Genomic DNA, 18037 nt, shown 5'->3' with positions numbered 1-18037 from the left:
ACCTTTTATACCTTCTATCATTCCACCTAACTCCCTCCAGTGTAGATTTTTGGTCCATTACCATCACTCCTTTGCACACAACCTCAGCTTCCTTGCCTCCGTCCCATTATATTCACCTGGGAAAACCCCAATACTGACAAAATACAGTTGCCTAACCAAATACATTTTCTAACTGAAAGTGACTGGAGAAAAATTCACAACTGTGCTGACTGGTTTCACTTTACAATCATGACCGCATAGGCTGGATGGGTCCTAGGTGCTGACTCGCAAGCCTATGGTATTTCCTTAAGTCCTTCATTCTCCCACATCATCGCCTGTTCCCAGATCTTCAACCCCACACCCCCGTCTCAGCGGATGACGTTGCTTCTCATTTGGAGAAAATTCAGCCACCACTAATTTACCTTCATTTGTACTTATACCCTGACTTTTCTCCTATTACCATGGATGTCCATGCTCCTATGTAAAGCCAAGCCTTCCACTTGTGCACTTGATCCCATCCCTTTTCACCTACTCAGGGATCTTTGCTCCATGAGTAAGCTCTCTCCCGCTTCGTTATTCCTCCCACTCTCTGTTGGGTCATTCCTATCAGCAAACTAGCACTATAATACCGTCTATCTTAAAACACATACAGCTGCCTTGGCCCCATGTCCCCCTCTTCATTTCTCTGATGCCCTTTAGCAGAAAACCTCACATATGCATTGTTTATACTTGCTGTCTCCATATTTTTTCTCTTCACGTTTTTTCCTTTGAAGCTAACTCCAACCAGTCTCCTCTGACACAGTGAGGCTCTGGAAGTCTCCAGGGGCTGCCTAATTTAATAGCACTCATTTTCTTGCCTGGGTTCTGTACAGATTATATCTCAGGCTCCTCGACCTGGGCAGAGACCCTGCCCCCGGAGAAGCAGAGAATACCTGCTCCCTGCAAGCAACCAGCTCCCAAGAGGAGGAGAGATGAACCAAGCATGCCCAGTTAATTCTGCCCTGATTTACCGCCTGGAGAAGTCACTGTCTCTACAGAGGCAGAGTGAGGATAGGTGTGGACAGGGGCCAAGAGTCACTCTAAATGAATTCCTTCCATGTGGAAGGAAACGGCAGGTTTAATGGCTACCAGGCTGCAAAATTCAACAGTCAGTTTGTAGACCTTATTTAACTCAAATTATCAGCATCGTTTTGCACACCTCCAGGCTTCCTTCTTTCATTGTGTTAGCTTGACACTAATACGTCTTCATTTTTCTCCTGTCTCCGTAGAGTCTCTTTTTGCCTCCTTGGCTGTTTATTCCTCCTCTTCCCAGTCTTGGAGGTAACTCTTTCTCTTCTAAATGTTGGAAGGCCTCAGGGCTCAACCCTTGGAGCCCTTTCCTTTCTCTGCATTTACTTTCTAGGTGAGCTGTCTAGTCCCACACATTTAATAATGCATATGCTGATGACTCTCATATTTATATCTCCAGTGTCAACCTCTCTCCCACATCCCAGACTCATATATCCAGTAGCCTTCTGACATCACTACGTAAATGTCTAACGTGCCATTCTAGCATAACAGGTCCAAAACCCACCTCTTCCCCAGTGCTCCCCATCTAGCAAACCTAATAACCCAGTAATTCAGGCCAAAAAAAATCCTGTAATCATCTTGAAAACCTTTCTTTTTCTCATACCCCAACTTCATTTTATCAGTAAATTCTGTTGGCCATAGCTTTAAAATACGTCTAGAATCTGACCACTTCTTAGCACATACACTGCTACTTTCATCCTGGTGCATACTTGTACCATATCTAGCTTGGATTATTCCAGTGGCTTCTGGTCTGGTTTTTCTCTTTTCACTCTTACTCTCCCTACAGTCTGTTCCCTACATATTAGCCAGGGGGATTCTTGAAAAACCTGTCATATGGTATTATTCCCCTGTTCCAATTCTCCCCATTGCAATAAGAATAAAATTCCAAGCAACATGGCCCATGACCTAGTCCCTAACTGCATCACCTCCTACCACTGTCTGCCTTATTCAGCCCTTCCATACACACTAGCCTTTTTAACTTTCTTGGACCACATCAAGCTCAAGTCTTTGTGTTTGCTGTTCCCTCTGCATAGTAATGCCTCTTCCCCCAGATGTGGGCTTATTTTACATATATATATGTGTGTGTGTGTGTGTGTATATATATATATATATATATATGAAATATATATATAAATTAAATATCTCCGCTCTTCTGGTTTTTGATATACCTGATTTAAACAATCAATATGATGTATAATAGTATTATAGTATATTTTTTTGGAAAGTTAAGAGTAGTACACTCATGTAATATATAGTAAAATGTTCCTATAAGGTAGGAGACCTTATAATAATTAAAGCTTGTAATGAGCTTTGCAATTTACAAAGTGCTTTCACAAGTACCATCTCATTTAAATCTTACAACAACTCTGTGGCATGTCGTATCATCATCCTTATTTTACAGGTGAAGAATCTGAAAATCAGACAGATTAAGTGTCTTGCCCAAAGTGATACAGTTAGATGTGGCAGAGATGGTATTTTAGGTGAGGTCCTCTGATACCAAATCAGATTCTCCTTTTACTCTAAGGATGCAAGTACACACAAATGTTTGTCCTAAAACAAGCATATCAATCCTTTAGTTCATTGTCCTTTGCACATATCAAAGCATCATCCTAAATTCTAGTGCAATTTGGTAAAGCTGAGAGGCTATGAAGGCTCTTTGTGGAAGTAACAGATCAGGTGTTCTGAGGTATGGTAGCTTCTCCGCCAACTTTTTATCAGATAAACAAGAGTGTCCTTTCCCTTGATCTTTTGTGAAAGCAAGTTGCTGATTAAGGTTCTAGAAGCAACCAAAACTAGCCATTCACTTGGTTTTAGAACAACACTTTTTTGGGGATTTTTACAATGTGTTTAAACTCTTTGAAATAGAAACCTATTTTGTAGGGCTGGCAGAGTTGATAACCTGGAAATTTTACCCTTTGACAAAATTATGTTCCTTTCATTTCCTTCTATTTTCTGGCTCTGTGTGGACCATATTGCTATCTGCAGCCTTGCTAATCAGGGTTATTCAGTATAAGCCCTCTCAATAATGAAAGGATAGCATGTACTTGTGTGAGGGAGAGTGTGTGTTTTTGAAAGAAAGGAAAAATAGGTGAGATGGGCAGGGCCAGCCAAAGTAGAGAACAAATCAAATGCTATGGTTCACAGGAGGACTGGTCAGGATAAATCCTCAGAATCAGATGGTGATGCCTCAGTTCTACCTTTTGTATAACAAATAATCTTCTAGGAAGTATAAAACAAACTAGCAAAAGGACAGATGTCCATACTGTATATGAGAAATTTTCCTATAGCTTCCAAGAATTATATAGCATGAATCTGACAGAATACTGTAGTAATGCAAAAGGATGCCAAATTGCATGCAAAATACTTACTTAAGACCAAAATATGGCTTTATTTTCACTATTATTACTGTGGGACGCATTCTTCTCTGAACATAAAAGTACCCAAATAATGAAAACTATTTTACTGCAGGCTGTATTGTACATTAAGTAGTTAAAAGGCTCTCATGTTGGGCTGCCCAAGTTCAAATCCCAGCTCCACAACTTCCTAGCTGGGTGATTTTAGGCCAATTGCTTAATCTCTTTGAGCCTCAGTTTCCTCATCTATATAAAATGCAGATAATAACAGCTATCTCACAGTTTTGTTGTAAGGATTAAATGAGATAATAGCTGTAAAGCACTTAGCACAGTGCTTGGGATATAGCAATCACCCCATAAATGGTAGTTATTACTACTACACTACAATTATCTTAGGTGCTTAGTACTGCTGAGTTGATTCTCTATTTGTCCTCCCCTACTGCTCTCTATTCATTTAAAATAAGATAAAATTACAAAACATATATATATATTTTAAAATAAAAACCAGGACTCCCTGAATCTTTCTATCCTTTCTAGAGTATACCTATTCAGATTCCAGGTTCTACCTAATAAATTCTTAGTACAACTGGGTTTTCTGTGGATGATTTCTGTACGAAATAACCAAGTGTGGCGTTTTTTAAAAAAAGGATTTTAGCAGAAAGCTATTTGACATTAGCCTGTTTCAGTTATCTATTGCTGCATAACATCTATCCCAAAAGTTGGTGACCTAAAATAACAACCACTTTATTGCTTCTGATGATTGGAATTTGAGCAAGGCACATGGGATCAGCTTGTCTCTGCTCTACGTGATGTCTGCTGAGGCTGGAACTTCTCAGATTGCTCCCTCAGTCACATGCCTGACAACTCCGCTAAACAGCTGGGAGCTGGTGGGGACTGTCCTACTGGGACTGTATGTCCAGGGCCTCAGTTCTTGCTTTTGGTCGAGTCCCAAGGTTCTCCCTCGTATCCTCCCTCCATGTGGCCTCTCCCCCAGGGTAGCTGCACCTCTTACAGGGCAGCTCAAAAGGGGAAAATAACTCCTCCATTCAGCGAGAAGATCAGCAAGCAGAACCGAGAGAGGGCAGACTGTTGGGGCCGTCTCCGGAGACCACAGCCTCCTAAAAATGTGTCCATCCAGCCCTCCACCATTTAGGCTCCTAATCCCTACTTTGTAATAAACCTCTCTAAATAGCCTATAACCTTCCTAAGTGATATACACATACATTCTTAGGTGGACACTTCACTATTTCATTCAGTTCAGATACTTTCTTCACACAGTCTTTTCGAAACTTAGACATTCAGATTCCAAGCCATCTTGGGAATTATGTCTGAAGTGGAATTTAAGACAAGGGGATTATAGACCCAGATGGGCAAACAAACTGCCTATTTTGGTTAAACAAACACACCAAACTGAAAAAGCGGCATTGGGTTCTATTTTATTGACTTAATCTTTCTACCTGTAGGTAGGACGACTACACCAGGGTGGGGGGAAGACACATGCAGAAATAGCCACATTGCTTTGTGGTTTGTTGTATTTTTTGTTTTGAGCGCTTTAAATATTTTGTCAGAGCTTGTCCTGTGAAGGTGCCCAGGTGTCCTTGGAATGTTTCTACAGCCTGTAGCACCCACTGTACCGAGGCTTGGCTGGCTCCCTGGGAGTCTGTCAGGGCCAAGAGCTGATGTGGGTCCACTCTGGACTCTCAGAACCAGATGTTATCAGTGGGTACAAATGACATGATGAACGTGCCACCCACAGGGTTGTGTTTACATGGAGGGGTTTCTTTACATTGTTCGCTGAGTCATCAATTTGTTTACAGGTGCTTGTGGGCAGGGCCCTTGGTAACACTGCTATAAATAAGATTATGTTCTTAAAGGAGCAGAATATTAATTTCAGCATGACAAAAATCATTGCTGTCTTCTGCATGCCTCTTGTCTCTTGAAACTCTTTGAGAGTGAAATATTCCAATAAACATAGTCTCTTAATTGTGCCTCATAACCTAGATTTCTTAGAAGATGAGTCACTGTTAATTCAAAGAGGAGCTTTTCTCCCCTCCTTTGTGCTTCCATTAATGTTTTCTGCCTGATTTTTGTCCACTTCAGAAATTTTAAATAGAAGGAAGTCCATCGAGAGAAATTATACACCTTTGTTTAAAATACTTTGTAATACAGTGGGTTTTATAGGTTGAAGAAGAAAATTATATTATTCGTCACATCCCTTCTTTACTTCCTTCCTCTTTTCCACTCTCCTTTCCTTTCTCACACATTTATTGAGGACCTTCCATGTGAATTCACTGTACTACAAGCTGCTGGGGGGTACAAAGATGAGTACCTGCCCTCCAGGAGTTAAGTATGTTATCAGGGTAACAAAGGTTCTTGGAGGGCTTGAACAGTTGAGGGTCCAGTGTGTGATTCTCTAATCCAAACATAGAAGTTATTCTGGAGAGTGTGCCCTGGGTAGTGAACCTGAGAAAAAAATGGGGTTCTCTGGTAGAATCCTGGTAATGGGGTGCCACCAGGGTGACCTCAGCCTGTCCCCACTTGACCCCTGATTTGGCCTCTGAGGCCCCTCCATTAAACTTCTGGGCTTTACACATTCTCTGCAAAACATCCTAATACTTCACAGAAATAATCAGATGCTATTTTCTATTCTCATACTAATATTCTCTGTCTTAAATATTAATCTCTCTTAATGTTCTCTCTCATCTCATCTTAAAGTAAGATGACTCTTTTTTATTGAAGTATAGTTGATTTACAATATTATATTAGTTTCAGGTGTACAACATAGTGATTCAATATTTTTATAGATTATACTCTGAAGTTATTACAAAATAATGGCTATACATCCCTGTGCTGTACAATATTAAAGTAAGATAACACTTTAAACCTACAAGTCAGGGTTGCTGTGAGGATTAAAGATAGAATATTACATAAAGTCATTACTTTTCTATTGACAAAGTGCTACAGAAATGTGAATATTTTTGGTATCGTTCACCTCTTCTGGTAGAAGTACAAACAAGGCTGAAAGCTGTTTGGAAGCCTAAACTGGTCTGAGAAGTTTGAGCTCGGGTTCCCACGACACTTTGGGGGTTTGTTTGCTGTGTTCTGGTGGGTTTTAGTCCTCCTGGTGTGAACATGGTGTTGTTTCCAGGGCCCCCATGTTACCTCAGTCATTTCAGTCTTTAGTATCTCTGTAGCAGTAGAGAGGAATAATTAAGAGCTGCTTTAATGGCTGACATAAACCTGGAGTTTTTATAGTACAGAGGAAAGTTTCCGATTGGTTTGAAGCCCATGACATTTATATTGTGACCTGAGCTAGGTCCAATTCATGATCCATTTCAAGGACCATGTCTTATGTCTGACAGTCCTGTGCAGAAAGCTTTCCAAAGCTAGAAACTGGGATATGTAATGGAGGCAGAGGAAAGTGTATTCGTTACCTGTTGCTGTGTAAACAAATTACCCCCAAATTAAGGGGCTTAAAAAAACAAACATTTATCATCTGACAGTCTGAGCAAACATTTATCATCTGACAGTCTCAGGAATTTGGGAGCAGCTTAGCTGGGTGGTTGCAGCACAGGTTCTCTCTTAGGTAACAATCAAGCTGTCGGCCAGGGCTGCAGTCGTATGGAAGATTGACAGGGGCTGCTACTCATATGGCTGTTGTGAGGAGGCCTCAGTTCCTCACTGGCTGTTGGTTGGAGGTCCCAGTTCCTTGTCATGTGGGCCTCTCCATGGGATGACAGGAGTAGGTGATGAGAGACAGAGAGATAGACAGAGACAGAGGGAGAGAAAAGCTACAATGTTATGAGTCTTAGAAGTGAGATACCATCACATGTGTGAGTGTGAACTACCCAAAGGCATAAATACCAGGTGGAGCAGATCACGGGGGACATCTTGGAGGACAGCTGCAACAGGAGTCAAGAAAACTAAGTAAATCAAAGAATTATGCAGATTTGGACCTACCTCTAGGATTGTGGGTGAATTTTTCCTGTCTTTGAATTTATCCAAACTTGGGTAAACTTGGGCCAACTTGGGCCTATGTTGTATGGTAACTACCTAATAATATTTATTAGAGTTTTAGGAGTACTTATTCCTCTTCAATGAAGGTTATAAAGGTGCAAAAAGAAGACCCTCTGCCAAGCAAGCCTGTAGGAGTTTATGATCTAAAAGAGGGATCAACAAATAAAGGGCCAAAGAGTGAATATTTTAGACACCGTCGACCATCTAGTCTCTGCCATTGTAGCACTAAAGCAGCCATAGATACTTCTGGATTACAACTACTGTGTGGTTGTTCCAATAAAACTTTATTTACAAAAATAGGCGGTGGGCCAGATGTGGCCTCCAGACCATAGTTTGCCAACCCGTGATGTAAAAGAAAACTACAGAATAATAAATCAGAAGATTTTATCCAGGATCAGTGTGAAAGCAGATCTCCACCAGTTTCATTTTACGGATTTACTGATTTATTCTATTAAATGTATATAAATAATAAAAAAGAGCTACAGGAGGAATAAAAAGATACAGAGCCCTGGAAAATGAAACAATAAGGGAAATCAGGATACTCATTGGTTATTTGCACCATGTCCCCTTTGAAGTAGAATAAGTGATTTTGGAATTACGCACAGTAGGAAACAAAATCATCCTCTTGTCAGTTTCTCTGCTCTCCTGTCCCTCACCTCAATCTAGCTGCCACCACTGCAGACCTACCTTTCAATCAAGATCTGTTTTGACAAGCTCAAAATAGATCTTGATTGCCTCAAACAGGGTGAGGTTCCCTGAAAGTACTCTTTTTCCTTGCAAATTTTAAAAACAAATGGTGTCTTGGAAACTACCCAAGAAAAAATTTGTGACTCTCATGAGATAATTGACAATAACTTGGGGTATTCCAAAATCTAGGTTGGGAATTATTCATATTAGCCTAAGAAATTGGCAAAAAGAAATTGAGACTGGCAGGTAAAAATCTGTGCATTAATATTTTATTAGATTATATAAAAAGGTCTGTCTCATCGTTTAGGTTTTACCTTCTGCTACTGCCACTCAAAATCATTATTTAAACTTCCCTGAGGAGGCTATTAGGAGTTTTAAAACTTTTTAAATTAAATATTTTTCTTATTGGAAGAGACTGTATGACAATGTGGAAAATACTGATAAGAGCATAAATTACTCATAATCCAACTAGCCAGAGATGACCACTGTTAAGATTTTAGCGTATGTCCTTTCCATGTGTTCTTGGATATTTAACATAGTTGATATATACAATTTTTTATTCCACTTTTCAACTTGCCATGATATCACAAGCCTTACCCCATGCCTTAAAGGATTAATGGTATTCTATAATATGGATGTTCCATAACTTACTTAATCATTACCCAAGTTGGTTGAGTTGTTTACAGATTTTATTATAGATAACACTGCCATAACATCTTGGTAAAAAAACTTTGAATACTTCTTTATTTCCTTATAAACCTTTCCTAGAAGTATAATCACAGGGTACAGGTATATTAACGTTTTAAAGTCTCTTGATAAATACTAATAAATTGCTTACTAAATGGCTGTGGCAATTGATATACCTGCCCCCAGTAGTATGTAAAAGCATTGAACATTGTTAATTTTAAAATTGTATCTATTGTTACTTTAATTTGCATATTTTAAATACTAGTGAATTTGGAGAAGTATCGTCATTAAACATTTCTTTCTTCCTTTGAAAATTATTTATTTCCTTTATCCATTTTACCGGGTTTGTTAATATTTTTCTTATATATTTGTATGATATCTTAACCAATTGTTGGATGTTTGTGTTGAAAATATTTTCTTGGCTTGTTATTGCCTTTCACTTTTTAAAAAATGTATAAAAATTTAAACTTTTTGCACAGTAAAATTACCAATATTTTTCTTTTTATTTTTTCTATTGCTTTTAATCTTAGGAAATTGTTTCCCATCCTGTATTATCTTCTAACATGCCATATAGTGACCTTCTAATCTTTGTGATTTCATGTTTTTATATTTAATTCTTTCAGCCACCTAGCGTTAACGTTGCTATATGTTGTAACTTTGCTAGGATATAAAGGAGCGGGTGGTATAGAGATATACAGCGCTGTTTGTTAGAGATTCTCTCTTAGTACTCCTGTGGTTCTTGATTTTATTTCAGGGTTTCTGGTTACCCGAAGCAGCATTTTTTCACCTCAGGACTTTTGGTGTCTTTTGAGTGCCCTGGATGGCAAAGTGCATTCGTCCTTTTCATTTCTCTTTCTTCCCTCCCTAAGGCTTAGTGAAATGCTCCACTCAGACTAGTCCAGACGCACATCTCCATGGAGGAGGCTGCTACATGCCAAGCTTTATTTAAAAGGAACTCAGAAGGCCCACGTCCCTAAAAGTGTCTCCTCCTCTAAGTTATTTTTCATGCCGCAAACACCTGTTATTTCATCTCTTTGCATTAAAGATCGCCCTCTTCCAGAAATCTTCTTAAAAACGCACATTCACCTCAGCAGAGTAGCACAGTGTTTTAGTTTCTTCTGGCAGCCATGACAAATTACCACAAACTTGGTGGTTTAGAACAACAGAAATTTATTCTCTTACAGTTCTGGAGGCTAGAAGTCTGAAAACAAGGTGTCGGCAGGGCCATCCTTCCTCAAAGGCTCCAGGGAAGCTCCTTCCATGCCTCTTCCCAGCTTCTGGTCATTGCAAGAAATCCTTGGTGTCCTCGGCTAGCATCACTCCAGTCTCTGTCTCCAGCATCACATGGTTTTCTTCCCTCTGGGTCTGGGTCTGTGTTTGTGTGTCCGGATTTCCCTCTCCTTATAAGTTCACCAGTCATTGGATTAGGGTCCAACCAAATCCAGTATGACTTCATCTTAATTTAATTAATTACACCCGAAAAGACCCTGTGTCAGATAAGGTCATGTTCTGAGGTTCCAGGTGAACATGAATTTGGGGGGATACTATTCATCCCAGTACACACAGTGAGTGAATAGTCCTTTCACATTATTTAGTTTTATTAGATCACCTTTCTGTTAAACACCTGACATGGAACCAGAGGAAAATCCTGGGATCTGTAGTGAGGAGGCAAAGGGAGAAAATGCAGGGAGAGCTGAGGGGGAGGGGAAAGGGGCCAATGTCAGATTCCACCCCTTTGTCCATGGCTGGTCCTATAACCAGATAAATGGTAAACCCGCATCTGTTTTGCTTTCTCAGTAACTTGCTTGCATTTTAAGTGGGGAGTCCAAGTGTTTAGTTAGGTTGACCAATATCTTCCTTTTCTGTTAGTAACATATATAAACTGTTTGATGGGGAAGTAAAAGAATAAAATGAGTAATCCTTTGGAATGATTCAAAAGATTCATGTCAAATCTTTTCTGTTTTCAAAAAAATATATTACATAAATTAATAGTAACTGAAATCATTGGATTTTTTCATATTTGATATCTAGTGACATGAGTTGTAACTACTAAATTCAATAACAGGAGAAAAATACTTCAACTCTTTCCTAAATAGGGGGAACCCTAAGATTCTGTTAATTTAAAGGGAAAAAAGAATGACAGATTGGAAATTAATTTTGCTAATAATATTATTTTGATTCTTTTTAGTAAAAAACAATTGCTAAGGCTGGGGAAGTGCCAGTAGCCCTTTTCATCCATTTAAAACAATATGCCAAATGAAAATTTTTAATAAAATTTGCATATCTACTATTTGATTTTATAAATTGCTCATTTTTTAGAAGCATTTTAAGTCCCACCATTACCTGGTTTATGCAAAACAAGTTTATTTCCTTTTTGAAATATTGGCCATATTTAAACATTTTTATTACAGAAACAGTATGAAGATATTTTTAAGCGAAGAAAGTGAAGATAGCTCTTCCTTTCTGTTAGCTTGTGGCTGATTTCACAGCCAAACAGTGAGAAAGTCCCTTCCTTCATCTTGAGTACAGAAGTAAAGCTCTCCTGTGTACACAGAGCTTGTTGACTCACAAGTCCTCATTATACTGATGAGATAACACTGCCTAATTAAAAATCCTATTAGACAAAATAAATATTTTCTTAGGGCAGAACGCTCTGTGGTTTAGTGACTCAACTCTCTCTCAGTGCTGGAAACTGGGTTCTCAGTCAGTGCCACAAGAAAAAACTTGTTTTAAATCGTCCCTGTCTTAAAAAAAAAAAAAGCATTTATTTTATACCTACTGAGTTCAGGTTATAGGGATAGAAGAAGATATGATTCTTAACTCCCCAAAACCCATAATTGAATTGAAAAATGACATATGTTCACAGAAAACCTAATTGAACACCTAACAAATAATACTAGGTTGAACCATATGAAATTGCAATATTTGACTGGTTTTGACCTACACAAATGATACTTAAAAATATTCAACCTAAAAGTACAAAACCAGTTACTGTCACTCACCTGAATTTTGCACGTCCTTTAAGTCCTTTGTGTATAAAAAACTGTTGTGCACTACATCCTGTCCTGAGCCTTGTACCTCAACGCTCAGCCTAGGGGACGGGGGGCCGGTGGGTTTTCCCTCTGAGAACTGTGCACAGGCCATGCTGCCTCTTTTCTTCTGCCCTCGGCTGTCCCTCCCCAGCTCCATTATTTCCACATGTGAGGATTTTCTTTCCTCCTAAGCATAGCCTCACCTTGTTTTGAATACTTTCCTCTCTTCCTGTTTCTTTCTAGTTTTCGCCAAGGAAATTCTCTCCCCATCCCTCTCCTCCCTTCCTCTTCCTCTTTTTTTTTTTAAATTTAGTTTTATTTATTTTTTTATACAGCAGGTTCTTACTAGTCATCAGTTTTATACACATCAGTGTATACATGTCAATCCCAATCGCCCAATTCATCACACCACCACTACCACCCCCCTGCGGCTTTCCCCCCTTGGTGTCCATACGTTTGTTCTCTACATCTATGTCTCAATTTCTGCCCTGCAAACCGGTTCATCTGTACCATTTTTCTAGGTTCCACATATATGCGTTAATATACGATATTTGTTTTTCTCTTTCTGACTTACTTCACTCTGTATGACAGTCTCTAGATCCATCCACGACTCAACAAATGACCCAGTTTTGTTCCTTTCTATGGCTGAGTAATATTCCATTGTATATATGTACCATATCTTCTTTACCCATTCGTCTGTCGATGGGCATTTCGGTTGCTTCCATGACTGGCTATTGTAAATAGTGCTGCAATGAACATTGGGGTGCATGTGTCTTTTTGAATTATGGTCTTCTCGGGGTATATGCCCAGTAGTGGGATTGCTGGATCATATGGTAATTCTATTTTTAGTTTTTTAAGGAACCTCTGTACTGTTCTCCATAGTGGCTGTATCAGTTTACATTCCCACCAACAGTGCAAGAGGGTTCCCTTTTCTCCACGCCCTCTCCAGCATTTGTTGTTTGTAGATTTTCTGAATGAAGCCCATTCTAACTGGTGTGAGGTGATACCTCATTGTAGTTTTGATTTGCATTTGTCTAATAATTAGTGATGTTGAGCAGCTTTTCATGTGCTTCTTGGCCATCTGTATGTCTTCTTTGGAGAAATGTCTATTTAGGTCTTCTGCCCATTTTTGGATTGGGTTGTTTGTTTTTTTAATATTGAGCTGCATGAGCTGTTCATATATTTTGGAGATTAATCCTTTGTCCGTTGATTCCTTTGCAAATATTTTCTCCCATTCTGAGGGTTGTCTTTTCGTCTTGTTTATGGTTTCCTTTGCTGTGCAAAAGCCTTTAAGTTTCATTAGGTCCCATTTGTTTATTTTTGTTTTTATTTCCATTACTCTAGGAGATGGATCAAAAAAGATCTTGCTGTGATTTATGTCAAAGAGTGTTCTTCCTATGTTTTCCTCTAAGAGTTTTATAGTGTCCGGTCTTACATTTAGGTCTCGAATCCATTTTGAATTTATTTTTGTGTATGGTGTTAGGGAGTGTTCTAATTTCATTCTTTTACATGTAACTGTCCAGTTTTCCCAGCACCACTTGTTGAAGAGACTGTCTTTTCTCCATTGTATATCCTTGCCTCCTTTGTCATAGATTAGTTGACCATAGGTGCGTGGGTTTACCTCTGGGCTTTCTATCTTGTTCCATTGATCTATGTTTCTGTTTTTGTGCCAGTACCATATTGTCTTGATTACTGTAGCTTTGTAGTATAGTCTGAAGTCAGGGAGTCTGATTCCTCCAGCTCCGTTTTTTTCCCTGAAGACTGCTTTGGCTATTCGGGGTCTTTTGTGTCTCCATACAAATTTTAAGATTTTTTGTTCTAGTTCCATAAAAAATGCCATTGGTCATTTGATAGGGATTGCATTGACTCTGTAGATTGCTTTGGGTAGTATAGTCATTTTCACAATATTGATTCTTCCAATCCAAGAACATGGTATATCTCTCCATCTGTTGGTATCATATTTAATTTCTTTCATCAGTGTCTTATAGTTTTCTGCATACAGGTCTTTTGTCTCCCTAGGAAGGTTTATTCCTAGGTATTTTATTCTTTTTGTTGCAGTGGTAAATGGGAGTGTTTCCTTAATTTCTCGTTCAGATTTTTCATCATTAGTGTATAGGAATGCAAGAGATTTCTGTGCATTAATTTTGTATCCTGCAACTTTACCAAATTCATTGATTAGCTCTAGTAGTTTTCTGGTGGCATCTTTAGGATTCTCTATGTGTAGTGTCATTTCATCTGCAAACAGTGACAGTTTTACTTCTTCTTTTCCAATTTGTATTACTTTTATTTCTTTTTCTTCTCTGATTGCCATGGCTAGGACTTCCAAAACTATGTTGAATAATAGCTGTGGGAGTGGACATCCTTGTCTTGTTCCTGATCTTAGCGGAAATGCTTTCAGTTTTTCACCATTGAGAATGATGTTTGCTGTGGGTTTGCGTATATGGCCTTTATTATGTTGAGGTAGGTTCCCTCTTTGCCCACTTTCTGGAGAGTTTTTATCATAAATGGGTGTTGAATTTTGTCAAAAGGTTTTTCTGCATCTATTGAGATGATCATATGGTTTTTATTCTTCAACATTTTAATATGGTGCATCACATGGATTGATTTGTGTATATTGAAGAATCCTTGCATCCCTGGGATAAATCCCACTTGATCATGGTGTATGATCCTTTTAATGTGTTGTTGGATTCTGTTTGCTCATATTTTGTTGAGGATTTTTGCATCTATATTCATCAGTGATATTGGTCTGTAATTTTCTTTTTTTGTAGTATCTTTGTCTGGTTTTGGTATCAGGGTGATGGTGGCCTCATAGAATGAGTTTGGGGGTGTTCCTTCCTCTGCAATTTTTTGGAAGAGTTTGAGAATGATGGGTGTTAGCTCTTCTCTAAATGTTTTGATAGAATTCACCTGTGAAGCCATCTGGTCCTGGACTTTTGTTTGTTGGAAGATTTTTAATCACAGTTTCAATTTCATTACTTGTGATTCGTCTGTTCATATTTTCTATTTCTTCCTGGTTCAGTCTTGGAAGGTTATACCTTTCTAAGAATTTGTCCATTTCTTCCAGGTTGTCCATTTTATTGGCATAGAGTTGCTTGTAGTAGTCTCTTAGGATGTTTTGTATTTCTGCGGTGTCTGTTGTAACTTCTCCTTTTTCATTCCTGATTTTACTGATTTGAGTCCTCTCCCTCTTTTTCTTGGTGAGTCTTGCTAATGGTTTATCAATTTTGTTTATCTTCTCAAAGAACCAGCTTTTAGTTTTATTGACCTTTGCTATTGTTTTCTTTGTTTCTATTTCATTTATTTCTGTTCTGATCTTTATGATTTCTTTCCTTCTGCTAACTTTGCGTTTTGTTTGTTCTTCTTTCTCAAGTTCCTTTAGGTGTAAGGTTAGATTGTTTATTTGAGATTTTTCTTGTTTCTTGAGGTAGGCTTGTATAGCTATAAACTTCCCTCTTAGAACTGCTTTTGCTGCATCCCATAGGTTTTGGATCGTCGTGTTTTCATTGTCATTTGTCTCTAGGTATTTTTTGATTTCCTCTTTGATTTCTTCAGTGATCTCTTGGTTATTTAGTAACGCATTGTTTAGCCTCCATGTGTTTGTGTTTTTTACGTTTTTTCCCCTGTAATTGATTTATAATCTCATAGCATTGTGGTCAGAAAAGATGCTTGATAGGATTTCAATATTCTTAAACTTACTGAGGCTTGATTTGTGACCCAAGATGTGATCTATCCTGGAGAATGTTCCATGCGCACTTGAGAAGAAAGTGTAATCTGCTGTTTTTGGATGGAATGTCCTATAAATATCAATTAAATCTATCTGGTCTATTGTGTCATTTAAAGCTCTGTTTCCTTATTTATTTTCATTTTGGATGATCTGTCCATTGGTGTAAGTGAGGTGTTAAAGTCCCCCAATATTATTGTGTTACTGTCAATTTCCTCTTTTACAGCTGTTAGCAGTCGCCTTATGTATTGAGGTGTTCCTATGTTGGGTGCATATATATTTATAATTGTTATATCTTCTTCTTGGATTGATCCCTTGATCATTATGTAGTGTCCTTCCTTGTCTCTTGTAACATTCTTTATTTTAAAGTCTATTTTATCTGATATGAGTATTGCTACTCCAGCTTTTTTTTTTTTTTTTAATAAATTTATTATTTATTTATTATGGCTGCATTGGATCTCTGTTGCTGCACACAGGCTTTCTCTAGTTGCGGCCAGCAGGGGCTACTCTTCATTGTGGAGCGCCGGCTTCTCACTGCGGTGGCTTCTCTTGTTGTGGAGCACGGGCTCTAGGCGTGGGCTTCAGTAGTTGTGGCTCACAGGCTCTAGAGCACAGGCTCAGTAGTTGTGACACACGGGCGTAGTTGCCCCGTGGCATGTGGGAATCTTCCCAGACCAGGGCTCAAACCCGTGTCCCCTGCATTGGCAGGTGGATTCTTAACCACTGCACCACCAGGGAAGCCCTCCAGCTTTCTTTTGATTTCCATTTGCATGGAATATCTTTTTCCATCCCCTCACTTTCAGTCTGTATATGTCCCTAGGTCTGAAGTGGGTCTTTTGTAGACAGCATATATATGGGTGCTTGTTTTTGTATCCATTCAGCAAGCCTGTGTCTTTTGGTTGGAGCATTTAATACATTCACATTTAAGGTAATTATCGATATGTATGTTCCTGTGACCATTTTCTTAATTGTTTTGGGTTTGTTTTTGTAGGTCCTTTTCTTCTCTAAGTGTTTCCCACTTAGAGAAGTTCCTTTAGCATTTGTTGTAGAGCTGGTTTGGTGGTCCTGAATTCTCTTAGCTTTTGCTTGTTTGTAAAGCTTTTGATTTCTCCATCGCATCTGAATGAGATCCTTGCTGGGTAGAGTAATCTTGGTTGTAGTTTCTTCCCTTTCATCACTTTAAGTATATCATGCCACTCCCTTCTGGCTTGTAGAGTTTCTGCTGAGAAATCAGCTGTTAACCTTATGGGAGTTCCCTTGTATGTTATTTGTCGTTTTTCCCTTGCTGCTTTGAATAATTTTTCTTTGTCTTTAATTTTTGCCAATTTGATTACTGTGTGTCTCGGTGTGTTTCTCCTTGGGTTTATCCTGTATGGGACTCTCTGCGCTTCCTGGACATGGGTGGCTATTTCCTTTCCCATGTTAGGGAAGTTTTCGACTATAATCTCTTCAGATATTTTCTCTGATCCTTTCTCTCTCTCTTCTCCTTCTGGGACCCCTATAATGTGAATGTTGTTGCGTTTAATGTTGTCTCAGAGGTCTCTTAGGCTGTCTTCATTTCTTTTCATTCTTTTTTCTTTCTTCTGTTCTGCAGCAGTGAATTCCACCATTCTGTCCTCCAGGTCACTTATCCATTCTTCTGCCTCAGTTATTCTGCTATTGATTCCTTCTAGTGTAGTTTTCATTTCAGTTATTGTATTGTTCATCTCTGTTTGTTTGTTCTTTAATTCTTCTAGGTCTTTGTTAAAATTTCTTGCATCTCCTCTATCTTTGCCTCCATTCTTTTTCTGAAGTCCTGGATCATCTTCACTATCATTATTCTGAATTCTTTTTCTGGAAGGTTGCCTATCTCCACTTCATTTAATTGTTTTTCTGGGGTTTTATGTTGTTCCTTCATCTGGTACATAGCCCTCTGCCTTTTCATCTTGTCTATCTTTCTGTGAATGTGGTTTTTGTTCCACAGGCTGCAGGATTGTCCTCTTCCTCTTTTTCTTTCCTTCTTTGTGTCGTCTTTCATTCCACTATGAATCATGATCACATGGTCAATGGCTGTAAAGCCCAAGAGTAAAGCTAGTGATACATTTGTGTGAAGGAAAGGGAAAATCATGAGTTCTGATGTGAAATAATAACAATCTAGATCTGGTAATAACAAAAGCTCTGTAAAGTCACTTTATAATCTCTGAAAAAATCTCTAACCATTATCTCTTTTCAACTGAACCTGCTTTTTCTCAGTAATCCTTATCTCAGAAAGAGAATAATCTGCCCTTGGGAAAAAGAAAGACTATTTCTCAGACTGTTTTATTGCTTTCTTGTTTTTTTGTTTTGTTTTGTTTTTACCAATACTGAAACAGTTCTGTCTTTCATATTGGCTTTCGTTTTTCCTTTCTTTTTTTCTTTTTTGCTATGCCGTACTATTTCAGCTACATGAAATTGACTTTTAGGGCTTATTTGGGAATCAAACCACCACTTATAACATTGTATTTACAGAATGA

Source organism: Eubalaena glacialis, chromosome 12 (genome assembly GCF_028564815.1).
Source record: "Eubalaena glacialis isolate mEubGla1 chromosome 12, mEubGla1.1.hap2.+ XY, whole genome shotgun sequence".
In the NCBI taxonomy this organism is placed as follows: domain Eukaryota; kingdom Metazoa; phylum Chordata; class Mammalia; order Artiodactyla; family Balaenidae; genus Eubalaena; species Eubalaena glacialis.
The sequence above is the reverse complement of the archived record's forward strand: the minus strand, read 5'-3'. Positions refer to the sequence as shown.